We start from the raw sequence: 17,650 nt of genomic DNA, 5'->3' as shown, positions 1-17,650 counted from the left end.
GGCTGGCAATCTAGGGTTGTGACTGGGGAGATGAGCGTTACTTGTTCTCATCAATAATAGCGATTTTATACATAACTGTTCTCCTGCTGGGCTGCTGCTCAAACTTCTTATTATGTCTGCATGACACCACAGGTGTACATGGTACTTTACAACAAGTAAAATATACCGCACAAAAGCTCTTAAATAAAATTTGTGGTCTCAAAAGCTTACAGTGTAGTACACCAATAAGTACAGGAGTGTGCAAATAGAAAAAATATCAGAAAACAGATATGTCATAACTAATAACATACTAGAAAAGATCTTAGTTGAAAAATTGTTTCTTCAACATGATAATGTGATATTCTTACAATTACTTAAACAGCTATCTTGCAGAAGGAAACTAATAAAGGATGGAAAGAGGTTTTAAAAACTGTTTTCTGTGGAAAAACATAAAATATCCCACTTCATGATAATAAATTACAGTTTACCACTATGCAAAATATGATAGTCAATGGGCCTAAAATATCTATAACCTTTAGTATCCGTTAGGTTTAATTTATGTTTGGTTCTGTCATATAGGCCCTGTCTATTAGAGCAAAAAAAGGTGGGGGTTTTTTTTTCAACTGAATTAGCTCAAGCAAGTTAGCTTAACTCCACTGAACCTCTGCTCTGCCTTCTCACCACAACAATCCACCACAACAGACACAATGGTCCAGACTTTCAAATGTATGTAGGTACCCAACTGCCATTAAAATCAATGGGCTGGATGCCTAAATAACTTTGAGGATCTTGGCCAATTTAATTCCAGTAGGATAGTTTGAGCTGTATCTACCTGATACATAGGGATGGCCCTGCCTGGAAGGCTCCGCCTCTTAGGTTCTGCTGAGCATGCTTCTGGGGAGAAACCAATATAAAGAGAGCTTCTGGGGCTCTGAGTGGGTTGGCCATTTTATTGAAGGGTACTGCTTGGTAGTAGCAGGAGAAAATTTGTCTACTGAGGGAATCCACTGTGAGTCTCCCCTGCTGACACTCTCTAAGAGAGAGGGGGAACTATGGGCAAAAGTGCAAGAGGGCTGTAGACCTTGGTCCTAACCTTAGACTGTGGGAGGTTTGAAGCAAAGACTTTGAATCAGCTATGGCTGTATCCCAAACTGAGATTCAGGGTATGGTAAAAGTGGCCTGGTAAAGGTGAGCAAGGGGCTGGCTGACTCTAGGCTGTCCTATTTTCTGACTGGGGCCTGGTGGAGAGAGAGGTTCTGGGTCTCCCTGCCCACTGTGGAGCTATGACTCCTGATGCCAAGCAGGGCAGAGCTAGGGGTTACCAGCCAATAGGCCAGTCTGGTTGGGACCTCATTCAGAGGGCTGAAATTTCTTGAACTGATAGAAACATTGGAGTTGCACCTAGGTCACTAGGCCTATTGACTGACCAAACCACCCCACTACAGCCCTGCTGTGCCTTTCTTTTCCTTGATTTACTACTTTTGTTCCACATGAGGCCCACATTGTCTTCCTTTTGCTTTCTTTCACACACATTGAGAGCTGCACACTTTGAATGAGGATGAGCTGTCTGTCCCTCCACTGGCTTCATTTCCAAAACATGACCTGTTTTAAGAGGAAGGAGCTACACCATACCCTGGACTATACTAGACACACTTCACGGGTCCTGCTTCACAGACTCATAACCTCTAAATTGGGTGGACCATATTCTAGGCCATGCTAGTTGCCTTCCCTGCTTCAGGAAGACTGATAGGAGGTACCATGTCTGCCATTCTGTGCCCATTTGGTCATATATAACTAAGATTCTTATTGCTGCTATGAGTACACTTATGGTTCCTAGAAGACCATATTGCTAAAGGTAGCATTTCAGAGGGAGACACAGAGGTAGTGAAACCAGATTTTTAATTTGAAAGTAGCTGAAACAGTAATAACCCCTGTATTCAGGACGTTACATTAAAGTTATAACAAGAAAATAATGGCTGAACTCACTTGTGTACCAGCTTAAGTTGTGCTAAAGAAATTGGATGTAGAATAATTAGGGAGCTGTGAGGAAAATGTTGCAGTTCTAACTACTGTAGATCTTTTTGTTTCTAAAATTTCAGGGAAGCGTCAACATTAGCAAAATACAGACCGGTCCGCTTGACCAGTGTTCTTAGCTGGGGAAGTCACAAAAAGCAATCAGGAGGGTACAAAGTGTTGAAAATTCTATTACAATCTAAGCCAAAGAAAATCTCACTCACCTTGCACACCCTTACCCTTCAAGGTCAAGTATTCTCTGTCAGCCCCTTGAAACACATGCACAAATAAGTTATGTAGGCTTATCCGTGTTATCACTGATACTATAAGACTAAATATGTAAGTGTAAGAGGGGTTGTGAAATTTTTTGACTTAATGGCTGGGGTTTCCAGCCTGAAAAGGTTGAGAAACACTGCACTAAACTAACCTTCAAATTGTCATTGCTTTTTGAAGCTGAAATAAGTGCTACACATTAGCATTAAGGGGAATGAACCTTTTTGTACACAGGTATCCAAAAGAGTGTGTGTTCACTTTTTGCAGATGCAATTTGTTATTCATAAGTTAAGGGAACAGTACAGCATTGCTTAATAATCAGTGTGGAATGAGTCAACTAAAGTTAAATTAGATTGGTGAAAAAATTATAGACTAAGGTCCTGATCCAGCAAAGCACTTAGTAAATTCATAATTTTAAGCTCACAAGTAATCTCACTGAAGTCCCTGAGCAGCCTTGTGCAGCTTTGTAAGGCACACAGATGCAGTGAAAACCATGGATTTCAACTATGCTAGCAGGTCAAAGAGTAGAGAACTACAAAGGGTGCAATAACAGCTGAAAAGTACTGTTGAGGAGAGGAGTAATATCTCATATGCCATCAACCAAACTGTTAACTATAACGCATAAAGGAGAAAACATAGCTTTCATACTCAGATCTTAGGCTGGGCTTGCAGTACTAACAGTTAGAAAAAATAATCTATTTATTTGTAAATCAAGCAAAACATTAAGAGTCAAACATGAAATTCCACTGTGGTTTACTCTCACTTCTGAGAATATAAACACAATTTAAATCAATTACTGGCTGTTAACCAGACGTTTTTTCAAACATCCAAACTTTCAGGCAGCCTACATTTTGTTTACTCATACCAAACCCATATTTGTGTGTGCAAATAGGAGAAATACACATATATTTATGTGTGCAATTTTATTGTTAACATAGACACATTTTGCATGTAAACACAACAGAGACCTGCTGAAGACTTAGCCCTTTATTAAACCAACTCATCTACAATGAGCAAGTAAGAACTGTGGACTTTCATGATTCTGTATTCTTGTGGTTCTTTTCTTATCTGTTTGACTAGTCTTTCCATGTGCCCCACCAGCTTCCTCCTCTCCATTTGTGTGCGGTTTTGGTTTTTTTGCTGGTATCCCATAGCGCTTTGGTCTCAGGATCCTCTTCTCTCTCTTTCTCTCTACCCTATCCCTGGGGACCTCATGTGCTTTCATGGTTACCACTACCATTTATGTCAATGATGCCTGAATCTACCGCTCCACCGCTTATCTATCCCGCCAGGTTCAGTCCCACATCTATGCATGCCTCTGACATCCCAAACAAAATATTTCACTGTCAGTTTGTTCTATTGTCTTTGTGTAAAAAAAAAAAATCCTAATTTTCCTTTGAAAAATCTCTTCCCCCTCCCTTCTCTTCATTGTTGATAATTCTATCCTTCTCCCCATCACTCAGCCCTACAACTGTGATGTTACATTTGACCCCTTTTCTCCCACTATATATAAGCTGTTGCCAAATCCTGCCAGTTCTTCCTTATAACATCTTATACCTGCCTGTTCCTTTCCACCTTTACTACCAAAGCTCTGATCCAAGCTCTGATTTTCACTTTGCCTCACACTAGGCCATCAAGCATTCATCTGCTAAAATGGCTTTTGTTGGCCATCAGTCAGATCATATCGCTCTCCTGTTTGAATCCTTTCACTGGGTACCCATTGCCTTCTGCATCAAGTTAAATCTTCTGTCCCCACCTTCAGGGTCCTGCACAGCTCTGTTCCTGACTAAATCAGTTCTTCTGTCTTTGCTCCCCCGCACGTTGTTCAACCTAAACCTTCCCCTTCCCTACCTCTCATCTTAGGGTATGTCCACCACTAGCAGTTTCCAAACTGTGGGTCGTGACCCCAAATGAGGTCACTTCATCAGCAGATGGGGTCATGGCAATCCCGAGCGTGCAGAGGATGCCATTTTACAAAACGGCCTCTTCCGCACAGCGTCACCTGACACGCACCGTACGCATGAGGTCGCATTGCACGGGGGAAGCTCTTTTGTTCTACAAAACTGCACCCTCCATGCAGCATGACGCCACACACACCATATGTGTGTGAGCTCATGCAGTCCAGAGGACGCCATTTTGTAAAGCAAAATGGCACCCTCCTTGCGGTGTGACCTTGCATGTACAGTGTGCGTGCGGTCACACTGCAGGGAGGACACCATTTTTAAATGGCAACTTCCATGCTGTCTGGGGTAGTGGGAAACAACACCTCTGAAAATGGAGCCATGCAGGGAAAATGTTTGGGAGCTGCTGGTCTACACTACAGATGCAATAGTGGCACAGTTACAGTGCTGCAGCAATAGTGTAAGTACTTGCTAATGTGACAGAAGAGGTTTTTCCATTGCTGTAGAGAGGCAGTAGCTAGGCTGATGAAAGAATTCTTTTGTCAATCTAGCAATGTCTATACTTTGGCTTACCTATGTGTTTCAGGGGTATGAAAAATTCATACCCCTGAGCAATGTAGCTAGGTTGACCTATGCTTTGGGTTTAGACCAGGCCTTAGTGATTTCTTTCATGCTGCGCCTTATGTCTGGAACAACTCCCTCATCTAGTAAAAGAAATCCACCCTTTTCTCTTTTAAATCTTTCCATAAATCTTCCTTCTCCACAAAGCCTAGTGTCTTTCCCATCACTGTTTTTCTTGTCACAAAAATGAAAATAATAGTAATACACCCACACTAGTTACAACACAATGAGACTAGCTTTTGTGACTTTGGATGTTCTCAAATGGAACCATCTGACTTCTAGCTTTCCATCCCTTTCTATGTGTTTGCACAATGCCTAGTCTGCACTATGGTCCTCTGCCAATCCTAGAACCTCTGGGCATTGCTGTCATAATTATAAACGTGGCTATAATAAATAAGTAACCATAAACATACTGATTACTGTTTAAATAATAGTAATATAGGTAAAATTTTACTCCTGGAACAATTTTTGTTTTACAGTTGCAGTCAATGACAGAGCTTCAATTGACTTCAGTGGTAGCAGAAGCAGGTCCTTCATACGTAAGTTAAGCATGTGCTTTAGTGCTTTCTGGCTTAAGGCTTAAGTATGTACAGAAGCAAGCCAATTTCCTCTCCTATGTAGATCCAATGCAGCTGAGGGACTGCATCCATTACAGCAGTCAACCTCTGTTGCAAAAGGAGCGACAGAAATATTGGTGGTCAGCTGTGGGGCTAATTGAAAGTTGGATCCTTGTAAGTCACTCCCAAGTAAAATACAATCACAGCTTCTCTTGCCTGTAACAAGAAAACATGAGCAAATATTCAGCATCGTTTTCTGTATTATCTTCAGCATGTAATTTTAGGTGGCTATCTGAAATGAATGACCAGCAATGATGCTATTAACAAGAGAACAGATGGGCTACAGAATTTTATTTCCGTACTTGATCATAAGTTTGAGACATTTCAGAATAAGTATTATGATGACTAAAGAAATATTCCGTCCTTGAAGCAAATTCAGAGAAGTACAACTTGTTCAAAGAGATTTTGAAAGTAAACAAAGAGTTTAAGGCCAGAACTAACTCCTTTGAAATTCTGCTGTGAAATGAGGAAGGATCCACTGACTCCTTTGAAATTCTGCTGTGAAATGAGGAAGGTTAAAGATACTTTGGGGATGAGCACCAAAGATATGTGAATTAATATAATTAATTAGATTAAGTAAGAGACAGAACATCTTGAGACCTTTTTTAAAGGAGAGCTCTGTTATGTGGGGAGCATACGAACAAAATTCTCAGGGGGTCTTGCTTAGAGCCCAGAATCAGCATGACTTCTTCCCTTGAAGAAAGTGAAAACCAAAGGAGGGTAGAGTACATACAGTCTTATTATCCCTTTTCATTGTGGATCAAAGAAATAGAATCCTCGGGGCCGCCAGGCTTTTGATTTCTTGCAGTGGATCTGGAGTGCAGATTTATCTGGACTGCATTCTAACCATTCTTGGTTTATTATTGGTGGATATACTGTACCTTCTCAATACTCTGAAATACCAGTTCCTACAGTGGACTTCTTGTATGATCTGTGTCTTATTTACTGGATTGTTTGTAGTAAAAATGATTGTTTTAAATTAGCCATAATATGAGTGAACCACTCTTGCCATTCTCAGAAGCTGTGTGTTTTTATTACAATATTTTTTTCCTTTTTATAGTCTTTCTTTGCATCTGAATCTAATTTTCTTTATCCCAGCCCTATCATATCCACAGGCTCTACCTGTATTATATATTAAAAGTCACAGAGTAGTTAATTTGTATTTATATGTTTAGACTGTAATAATTTCTGTACAGTTCTATGAAACTTGTATGACCAATGCTATACAAAATCAATATGTATACATAAAGAAGTATCACAGAATTGTTCATAGATAATTATAGTCTAAACATGCAAATATGAATGAACTGCTGTGTGTAGGTTTTAATATACAGGTAGGGGATATAGATGTATAACACATCTAATCACAAAATGTCAGTGCAAAAAAGCAGGCCAGCTTTGAAGTGTTTTTGCTTATTCAAAAGTGTCTGATTATGGAATAGTGAAGCTGGAATGGCAGAGATGTATTAAATCTGAGGTAGATATTAAACATGCACAAAGTACCAAAAACTCTATTAGTAAGTTATATTCTGAAGAGAAAAAGCAAGTATCAGAATGGTGATGGTTCCCTTATAAGGCTATTTGTTGCTACTAAAGACGTTATGTAAATCTTGCTGTCAAACAGATTAATGCTGGTTTGTAGTCTTTATGAGAGAGCTGTTAAGTTTGGAGATTGTTTCCAGTCAGAGTTTTTTAAACTTACAGAAAAGAGGGTGGATTTAGCATTAGCTGCTTTGTAGCTGGCGTTTATGTTTTGATTTAGAAGCAAGAAACTGTTTGAATATGGCATGATGGTAATAAGTCTGCTATTGAATGACTGTTGTGTCAGAATCAAGACTTAGACTTACTGAGGATATACCTGAAGTATATTTTTTAAAGCTTTCTGGTGGATTTTATGTAAACATTTAATGCTGCACATGCTGGAGGGGTGGTAAAGTGGGGGGCGGGAACAGGAAGAAATTTATAAATGCCCAGGATGTTTATTCAGAGAAGTGGCAAAGCAATGCTCCTTTAGTCTCTTGTTTGTTTATGAATGTCTGACAATCCTTTTTTTTTTATTTTGTTTTGTTTATTTTTTGGAGGTAAACATGTATTCTGAGTGGATCTGGGGAATATTTCTCACATGAACTATAAGATAATATTCAGCCCTGGTGTAAATTAATGAAGTTTTGATACCAATGGAAGTTGGACCTGTTTATGTTAGGGCCATGATCTCTAAATAATGCCATATTAAGTAGTAATTGATATGTTGTGAGAGAGGAGGTTGTGTTTTGTGGTCAGGGAAAATTAAGTTGCCTCCATGTTTGCCTTTCTTCAGAGCTCAGTCCAAGAGCATTCTGTGGAAAATCTGAAAAAACCAGTGCCTTCACAATGACATATGTATAATGCAGCAAACAATTGTCTGGTTGAAGAAATGTGGGATGAGATTGTTGGGAGTCCAAAAGTGAAATCCTAGCCTGGTGGCTAAGAGCTTCTTGTACATAATTCCTGGAGGATTTTCTCCTAGCAACCCATCTGAAGAAAAAGATGCCTTATCCCCATTGCATTTTGGAAGCCTCTCTGGTTTTGATCATCTGAGGGGGAAGGAAAAGACTTAGTATCTGTTGGGTTGGTCCAACCAACAACAATTAATTTGAGGGTGAGGGACTTCTGGGACCATGTCAGACTCAGAACAATATTACTGGTTTTCATGCACTGACTCATCAATGTTTATAGGCTTCCAACATGTCAGTTGCCCTGAGGTAATCTGGTAGGGAAGGATATGACTAAACCAATTACGTTGGCTGAGAGCCTAAGGAACACCCTACTCCAAGGATAAAATCACATTTCTATCATACTGCAAGTAGTTTTGGTAAAGGAAACCAGAGTTATCATCTCTGGAATTCTTTTTTAAATGAACCTAAATGTTTTGGAGGAGTCTAGTCGTCCCCATTGTGTATGTGAGCTCAGGTGACTGAGATGATGTAGGAAATAATTTATTCTCTATACATAAACTTTGTTTTGAGACACAGAAGGATGTCATTCAGGTAGAAGAGGGTGTGGAAACCTAGTTGCCTCATATCTGATATTTATTTCGTATTAGATTGCATGATATGAGAACACAAAAGGGTGGACTACCCCTTTATCTTTTCAAAGTACTTCTTTTTTTTTTTTTAAAGGAATGGAGGCACAATTTGTCTACAGTGAGTGTTTCCCATCCTACTCAAATTTCCTAGCATGCTATTAGGTGCTATATAAATAAATAAATAATGATAACCATTTTGCTTCTTCCTGTCACTTGCCAAGCCGCATGCCTTTATAGACACCATGTGACAGAAAGAAAGGAAGAAGAGAGGCAAGCCTTTATATTTAGAATGTACGCTCTTTGGGGTAGAGATTGTCTTTTTGTTCTGTTTGTACAGTGTTTCGAGGTGCTACAGTAACACACATAATAAATAACAATATTTAGAAGTTATGTGCAGAATGGGAAAAAAAGGGTTGTATCCCTTTTTTACTACTTTATGATGTATAAAGAAGTGTCTTGAGGAGCTTAGTGGCGGGATATGTTTGTTTTTTAACTTGCGAATATAAATCTGATTGTCCCTAGTTTTGCTGGAAGACTTGCTGGAGCTATTAAATATGTACTCTGAGTTTTCTGACTCCCTAACCTAATGAAGAGGCTGGATTATGAAAATTTTAGCAAAATGCTCCTTTCTCGTAAATGTTTATTAGACATCAGCATTACATATGTTAGAACAAAACTCAAAGAGTTTTAAACAATCTCACTGTGTACTTTCCTCCCTCAAATATTGAGCTTTCAATCTCAAGAGATATCATAATCGTATCAGTTCTCCCTAGACATCCAGGGATAGACATAATCTGTATTTCTAAATTAAAATGCAAGCCAACACCCTCCCCCACCTTTCCCCATCCTCTTTATTAAAAAAAGGGGGGAAATAATCTTTCAGGCTGTCTTCATACATCATAAAAAAAGCAAAAAAAGGTACAAACACAATTTGTTTCCATTGCAGAGTCACACTAGAAGTCTTAGAAGTATATAGTTGAGGTCTTAGATGAAGGGAAGCAGTCATTCAGGTGTTTCTCTCTTCCCAGTGACAAAAGCCAGAAAAGGAACAACGTCACAGGGTATGTCACAGGGTACCTACAGCAACTACATAACACTGATCCCATCCCCATCTTTGAAAGCCTTGGACGCAGCCTCAGGAGCAAGGATCCTCAGTACAAGCAGGGCCGCGTAAAAGAGCCAACTGAATATAATTAGTTAAATGAATGAACTATTTGCCTTACTTTTTATTTTGACCTACATGGTGAGCTCCACTGATGGAAACTGTGACTTTCCTTTCTACACAGGGCAATGAAGTGAAACAAAAATAGTCACTCTCACTTCCCTGTCTATGTTCTGTTCATGTTGAGAAACAGGAACAAAACTAAGGTTAAATGGGGTGTAAAGGAATAAGATATTGATTTGTACAATGGAGAAAAGTTACCTAAACTACCCATGTAGTTGATTTGAGAACAATGTGCATAAACTGTTACCATGTCACTGAGAAAGCAAAAAGGTTGAAGAGACTAGGATCCAGGAAACACAGAGAATTTTACATATTCTATTTTGTGTAGGTTCTCCTACAGTGCTCATCATTATATATCTCTGTGCTTTCTAGTAGTGCATTAAGCAATGTGACTACACACCTGTCACATGTTACTCAGTCTGTCATCCTCTCCCCAAGGGGAGAAGCACAAGCAGTGGAGTGTTTTGTTATATACGTTGGTGAAGGCAAGGTCAAACAAATATACCTTGCAGTTGGATGATAGGGAGGTTTGTGATGCTCCTTAATTTCTTTGGGAGTTTGCTTGGGCTGCCTCCTGAGAAAGTTCTCTCTCTCTCGCAAAGACAAGTTTTACCCTCATTGTTGAAAGTTCCATTCTGCCTGGGAAGCAGAGTTGTCAACCACAATCTTCATCCTGGATCTTTAAGTGGTCTTTTAGGTATCCTAGACCCAGGTGATGTTGAAGACAGGACCAACACCTTGAACTAGACTCAATACTATATGAGAAACCAGTGTGGCAAGCAGAGGACAGATCTGACATACTTGTGCTAGCCTGTGTTGTTGGGAAGACATGATGCAGTGTTTTGTACTAGTTGAAGTTTCTTAAGTGCAGTAGGCTTCATGCCTAGGTATATCACATTCCTGTAGTCTAGCTGAGAGGTGACAAGGGCATGAATAACTGAGGTTGGGCCTGCATCCTACAACTGGAGATGAGAGAAAGCATTACGTGCGGATGCTGCTATATGAGAGCGTAGTGTCTGTGATGAATCCAGTAGTACTCCGAAACTACAGACTGAATTGACCAATTCTGAGTGAGTGCCTTCCACTAAATGAGATTGTGCAAACTCTCCAAATGGTTTCCTTTGCCCACCAGGATCATTTCTGTCTTGCTCAGGCTTATCATCATTCAGCTGTTCATCATGTGCTGATCTCATTCAAGCACTGGTTACATGTGGTGAAGGACGAGTAGATCTGATGTCATCTGCATATTGTTGGCACTTGAGTCCATGTCATCTGACCAGTTCACTTAGTGATTGCATGTAGATGTCGAAAAGGACTGGAGAAAGAACTGAACCTTGTGGGAGGTGTCTAGCAATGGAGGTGCAGTTTTCTATCACTATATGTTGGGTTAATTCCTCCAGGGAGAAGTCAAACCATTTTAGTGCATTACCCTAAACCTCTGTCACTCTTCTCAGGGTGAGTGTAAAGTATCATATGGTCAAATGTTGAATGCTGCAGAGAGGTCCAGGAGGATGAGAATGGATGTCTATCCTCTATCCATAGACAGAAAGAGATCATTCATCAGGGCCTCTAAAGTGGGGTATGTTGCATGTCCTGGCCCGAATCCAGATGCTCCAGATTTAGAATGTTAGCTTCAATTAGATGAGCTTGCAGTAAGCCTTTTGCTAGAAGCTTGTTCAGGAATGGGAGCTTTGACACTGGGAAGTAATTAGCTTGGACTGAAGTATCCAGGGTGAGGTTCTTCCCTGTTGGTCAGACTATTTCATGTTTCAAGGAGAAAGGAAGATTCCTCCTCTAAGTGATGCACTGGCCCTTTCGATCAGGAGTGGCATCAGTTGTTCATGACTGTCTTTACCAGGTCAGGAAGAACCTGGGTCAAATGTATAGGTCTAGGATTGAAAATCCCTTAGGGTGTCCAGAACTTCTTGATGATTGTATGTATTGAATTCTGGGAAGGCAGACTGGCTGGTGGGTGTAGGCAGAATGGATCCATGCTGTTAGAGAAGCCTTCCTGAATGTATGTGATCTTTTAGTGAAGTACGATGATAATTCTTTGTAGCACTTGCTGTTCAGTTCTGATGCAACTTGTAGACACTTAGGGTTGATGAAGTGGCTTACCACCCTGAATAGCTTCTTGGGGGTGAGGTTTTGCCACGTCAGTGGAGGCTGAAGGGAAGGTTGTGTTGCTGTACAATGTGGCCTCAGCATAGACTTTGAGGAATTAATGTTTCATCCTGGCTGTGTCAGCCTTTGCATTTCCACCCTCTTTCTTCATCTGGTGCAGGGTGTCAGATCTATGTGGGCGATGGGGAGGAAGAATCCATTTGGGGGCCAGCATGTCAATAGTTGAAATGAGTATACAATGGTAATGATTCATCAGGTCCTCGACACGCTGTCCTATGGGTGGAGTGCTGTTGTACTTTAGCAGGTTTTGGAATTTGCTTGAGAATCTTTGCTTTAATTGATAGGGCTCTTGAAATAATGTGACCTCAGTCTTTCTCTTGTTAGGCTAAAGTATTTAGCGCAGCTGTTAGGAGTAGTTCATCATTTTTATCAAGGGTACAAACGGTACTTCATGGGGGTGGAGGAGTGTTCTGAATGCAATGTACATTTTCATGTTTTAACTTGCTAATTTGTACACTGTTAGGGGTGGAAAAAGAGAGAACACTTTGTCATCTTATAAAAATGATGAGCAACCCCTTCTCATAATTTTGTGAGAGGTTTAAAGTGTTTTCATGAATAGGAATATGATTAAAATGATATCTCAGAGTTTCACATATTTATTCTCATTCAGAGGGGTCCATATACATGTTTCTCAATGTTCATTCCAAAACAAGATGTTTCTAACCTCCAGTGCTGCTGTAAACCCTGTCCTTTCTGTTTTGGTGGACCAGATGCTAGGAAACTCACCAGCACTCCCTATCAGAAATGGGAGCAATAACAAAGAAAGCCAATCTCTCTCTCCAGGCTCACTGTCTAAGTTCCAATCTCCCCCATTCCTAGTAGCTCCCATTCCTAGTAGCTCCCATTCCTCACATCCAGTTCCAGTATCCTTGCCCAGCTAGTCCCACACCCTGGTTCCTTGTCATATCTCTTCCCACCCACCCGTTGGTTCTTAGTCCCAGTCTCCTTGTCCAGCAAGTTGCAGTATAGCTCCGTTTCCCCAGTTCTTTGTCTGATTTCAGTGTCTCCATACCTCAGCCAACTGGCTACTAGACCCCTCCTGTTTCCCTCAGTGGGTCCCAGTTACATTCTACCCATCTGGCTCCTAATTCCAGGCTCCTTGCCTAACCAGTCCCAGCCTCCCTTCCCCACCTCCAGTTCCCAGCCCCTGTTTAGTTGCTCTGTCGGGATGGCGCACGTGTAGTCTGCTCAGCGCTAGGAGCTGGGACTTGGCTTGAGCATGCTCAGTAAAGATGGAATCTTCAAGACTTCTAACTACTAAAATCGAAAGTCTCAATTGAACATTAGTCAACTGCAATGTTTTGAAGTCTTATAAGCTGGCCAAATTTGGGCAGATTTTCATAGGAGTGTCAAAAGGCACAGCCCTGACACAAAGACTGCTACTTCCTCTGCATGCCAAATTTCAAGTGCCTGGTCCAAAGCATGGGGGCTGTAGTACTCTTCAAAGAAGAGGTCATCAGAATTTTTTAAACATGGGTTAACCAATGTAGTTTTCCCTAGCATCATTTTCAGAAACAGCTAAATTGTTTTGGATACAATTTTCCAATACTCCTCCCCTCACGAGCTGGAGTCAGACACCTAGCATGGAAACATTTATAATAGGAAGTGCCAAGCAACCTTAACAGATAGCACTACCAGCCCCATCTGTAATATATAGGTAAGGCCTGTGAAGATTGTTTGGTTGAGTCAACTAGAACAGTGGCTCTCAACCTTTCCAGATTACTGTACCCCTTTTAGGAGTCTGATTTGTCTTGTGTAGCCCAAGTTCACCTCTCTTAAAAACTACTTATTTATTCATAGATTTCAAGGTCAGAAGGGACCAATATGATCATCTAGTCTGACCTCCTGCACAACATAGGCCACAGAACCTCACCCACCCATTCCTGTAATAGATCCCTTGCCTATGACTAAGTTATTGAAGTCCTCAAATCATGATTTAAAGACTTCAAGGTACAGAGAATTCATCAGCAAGTGACGGTGCCTCATGCTACAGAGGAAGGTGAAAACCCCCCAGAGCCTTTGCCAATCAACCCTGGGGAAAAATTCCTTCCTGACCCCAAATACAGCGATCAGCTAAACCTTGAGCATGTGGGCAAGACTCACCAGCCAGACACCCAGAAATAATTCTTTGTAGTAACTCAGAACCCACCCCACCAAACGTCCCATCATAGGCTATCGGGCATATTTACCACTAGTAGTCAAAGATCAGTTAATTGCCAGATTAGGCTGTCCCATCCCCTCCATAAATTTATCAAGCTCAGTTTTGAAGCCAGCTAGGTTTTTTGCCCCCACTGCTCCCCTTGGAAGGCTGTTCCAGAACTTCACTCCTCTGATGGTTAGAAACCTACATCTAATTTAAAGTCTAAACTTTCCGATGGCCATTTTATATCCATTTGTTCTTGTGTCCACATTGCCATTGAAAATCAGACATAAAAATACAAAAGTGTCACAGCACACTATTACTGAAAAATTGCTTACTTTCTCATTTTTACCATATAACTATAAAATAAATCAATTGGAATATAAATATTGTATTTGCATTTCATTGTATAGAATGTGGAGCAATATAAACAAGTCATTGTATTACATTTTAGTTTGTACTGACTTTGCTGGTGCTTTTTATGTAGCCTGTTGTAAAACTATGCAAATATTTAGATGAGTTGATGTAGCTCCTGGAAGACCTCTGCATACCGCCAGGAGAGCCACTAAACTAGAGGGCCCTAAGATAAGGATGGAGAATTGCATGCTGTGGCCTGCAGCCACTGTGGGCTGCAAACCTTTATTGAAAATTCGGTTTGCAGCAACAGTCTCCATTTAATGGGAGTTACACTTCTGGCAAGCTGCCAATGCAGCCTTCAGTTGGGAAAAATTTGGGTGTTCCTGCATTTAGGGCCATACAAAGGTTTTTGAGGGCCCAGAGCAAAATCTGAAACAGAGACGCCCCCTTCCTTCCAAAAAAAATTACCACTGAGGGAACGTCTGGTTGTGAGCAAGTCAATTCTGCACTACCAGGGCTGGGTGTCCGCTCTGAGTACGTGACCTTGCACATAGGGCCACAGCACTCAGGTTTGGCCTGGCCGTCTCCCCCACAGCAATGGACGGCCAGGTGAAACCTGAGCGACGCTGTGACCCTGCATGCCAGTTTGGAGCACCACTTGGTTTAGGTCCCCTCTCAAACAGGGGCCCATGGCAAATTGCCCTTTTTGCCCCCCATTTGGGTGGTCCTTCCTGCATTACAGGATTGACTTACCCTGAAAGGGAAAAGTCACTGTCCTCTTTTCTTTCAGTGAGTTTATACATAACAAAGGGTGTGACAATTCTCCATAGTACAACTGAACTGTACACATCTGACAGTTTTGCCTCATTCATATTTGTACAGACCAAACTAGTAAAATGTCTAAATAGTATTTAACATGGCCACAGCCATGTAACTATGTAAATACAGCCTGGTCCTCTTCTTGTTCCTGCTTGCTATTCAGCCTGCTTCCCCAGCTCCTAAATCAGAATTCTCCACCCACAGCATTTTACATCCACTTTATCCAAGTGTAAATGATTATGGCAGGGGCAAGTGGATAATCAGGCTCCTATTCCCATCCAACATGCCCCTCTAAACCTTCCCACATACTGTCTCACACCACTCAGCTAAAAGCTACTGAGATGATTGACAATAAGCACCTCAAAACACAGACCTGGAATAAAATAATTCTAGTTGAGAAAAATAGATGTAATAAAGTATTAAAAACCCCACAAGCCTGTAGCTGCTTTACACTGGGCCCTAAAAACCAAGGAAAATAGTATGGCAGGATTTCCAACAGCACCTAGTGACGTTTGGATACAAATGGTTGGGAATTTTTTGATGTAAGGTTTCTTTGCTGGAAAATGCTGACTTGTCAAAAATGTGTGTCAGACCCAGAATGGAATTTCTGACCAGCATGTGGGTACCCCACCCAGAATAGCCAATAGCCCAGTGGTTAGGGCACTCAGCTAGTCTATAGAGAAACCCAAGTTCACTTCCCCAGCTCTGTATCAGGCAGAGCAGGGATGTCAACCTGGGTCAAAATGTGAAAGGTCTCTGGTTTGTCCTGATGCAGAATGGGAATGCTTTTGTGCGATGGGAAAACTGTCTCTCACTTAGCTCTGATTTTGGGTTCCCAAAATGAAACGTTTTAAAGAGGTGTGATTTTTACAGCACTTTCTGAAAATCAGGTCCCTTGAAGGTGTCTCGAGTTAGGCCCCCAAATTACTACTCACTTATGAAAATCTTGACCATCCATTCTAATCTTACCCCTGATCCTGCAAACCGTTACACATTTGAGTAACTCTGTGCATGTGGGTAGCCCCTACTGCATGTGTGAAATTATAGCCAGAAGGGTTTGCAGCATTGGGCCCAGAGTTTTACACAAACAGACTTTTATCATTAAAAATGCTTACTGTTCCTTTGGCTGTTACTCTCAGTATTTCCTCCATTTCCTTAAATGAAAGAGAGAGAGAAAAAGAGAAGTTAATTAGGTACAGCTGCTAACAATATTGACACACTGTAAAGATAACAAAAAGTCACAAGAGAAAAGTGTATCAACTAACTCTGAGGTGGTGTATCATAGCCCTGAAATTCCTGGCACAGTCCTTGAACTGCCTCCTCCCTGAACGGCTGCTGTCATGTGGAAAGGTGGCTGGGCACAACAGCCTCGTTATAGGGGCACAGATCTGACATAACTTTGTCCTCACTGTAAAAGATCTAGTGGGTCTTATTCATCAGAACATGGGGATTGCTATGCTGGTCCAGACTCATCCAGTCCAGTATCTTGTCTCAGACAGGAGACAGTGCTTGCTGCTTCAGAGGACAATGCAAGAAGCACTGTGGTGGTGGTGGGCAACTATGGAATAGTGGAAATTTCTTTCAAGCCTATGAACTATCTGTTAATGGCTGCCTTAAGCCTAGAAACATGAGGGTTTTATAATTTGGTATTCCAGCTTCTTGCCTCCTAATACCCTTTCTTGGGGGAAATAAAAAAAGGAAAAGAAATGAGATCCTACTCCTTCTCCCTCTGAAGTCAATAGCCAGACTCCGATTGTTTTTGATAGTGCAGGATCAAGGCCTTAATTATCTAGTAAAGAGGGTGATAAATATAATGACAAAGAATGACAGCAAGTCAATATCATTTCTAAGCAACCAACTTCCTCTGCGGCATATTGTGGACTGTCTCATCCACTGGTGATCCTTGAGCTGCCCTGCATCAGTGTTTTCTGCCATGCAGTCAGGTGCCTTGTACACAAAAAAACACAAATGAGCAATATCTTACACATACACACAGTAGGGTAAATCACATTACAATGTACTAGAGGAATAAATAAGACATGCTTTTCAGGAAGCTGTGTGATGTTTCCCTATTACCCAGACTTCTGATGGGTGTTATTGAAGAATCCATTTTTAACGGATTAACTACATCTCTAATTCATAATTGTCAGAGAGAGACAGCTCAGCAGCACAAGGACAATGTATTATTATTAGAAATTTCCTGACTTGAACCTCACACTTTATGCATGTTTGTCCTTGAATTCCACCGCACTCAAACTCTAACACTGAAATCGCACTAGTTGGCAAATGCGATTAATGGATGTCGGACAAGTAACCTGAGTCGTAATGTACTGCGTGCGTCCAAAAATGGATAGGCAGACATGCATCAATTATGGCCTAGCATAGGTAGGGTGATCAGCTTTTCAAAGTGAAGAATTGAGACGTTTGTCACAACGAGTGGGAGAAGAGGGAAGGTTG

General features: G+C 41.1%; 1 long non-coding RNA gene across 1 annotated transcript in view; it reads left to right on the top strand.

Moving 5' to 3' along the window:
- Positions 1 to 17,650, top strand: part of LOC137161454 (uncharacterized) — a 34,201-nt gene that overhangs the window by 1,776 nt on the left and 14,775 nt on the right. Inside the window, exon 2 of the long non-coding RNA XR_010922076.1 lies at positions 5,267 to 5,326. This is a non-coding gene — a long non-coding RNA (uncharacterized lncRNA). The remainder of the gene's footprint in view (positions 1 to 5,266; positions 5,327 to 17,650) is intronic.

This window comes from Emydura macquarii, unplaced genomic scaffold (genome assembly GCF_026122565.2).
Source record: "Emydura macquarii macquarii isolate MOO-44397 ecotype Brisbane River unplaced genomic scaffold, CSIRO-AGI_Emac_v2 contig_2297, whole genome shotgun sequence".
In the NCBI taxonomy this organism is placed as follows: Eukaryota; Metazoa; Chordata; order Testudines; family Chelidae; genus Emydura; species Emydura macquarii.
This window is presented reverse-complemented; position numbering and strand designations above follow the sequence as displayed.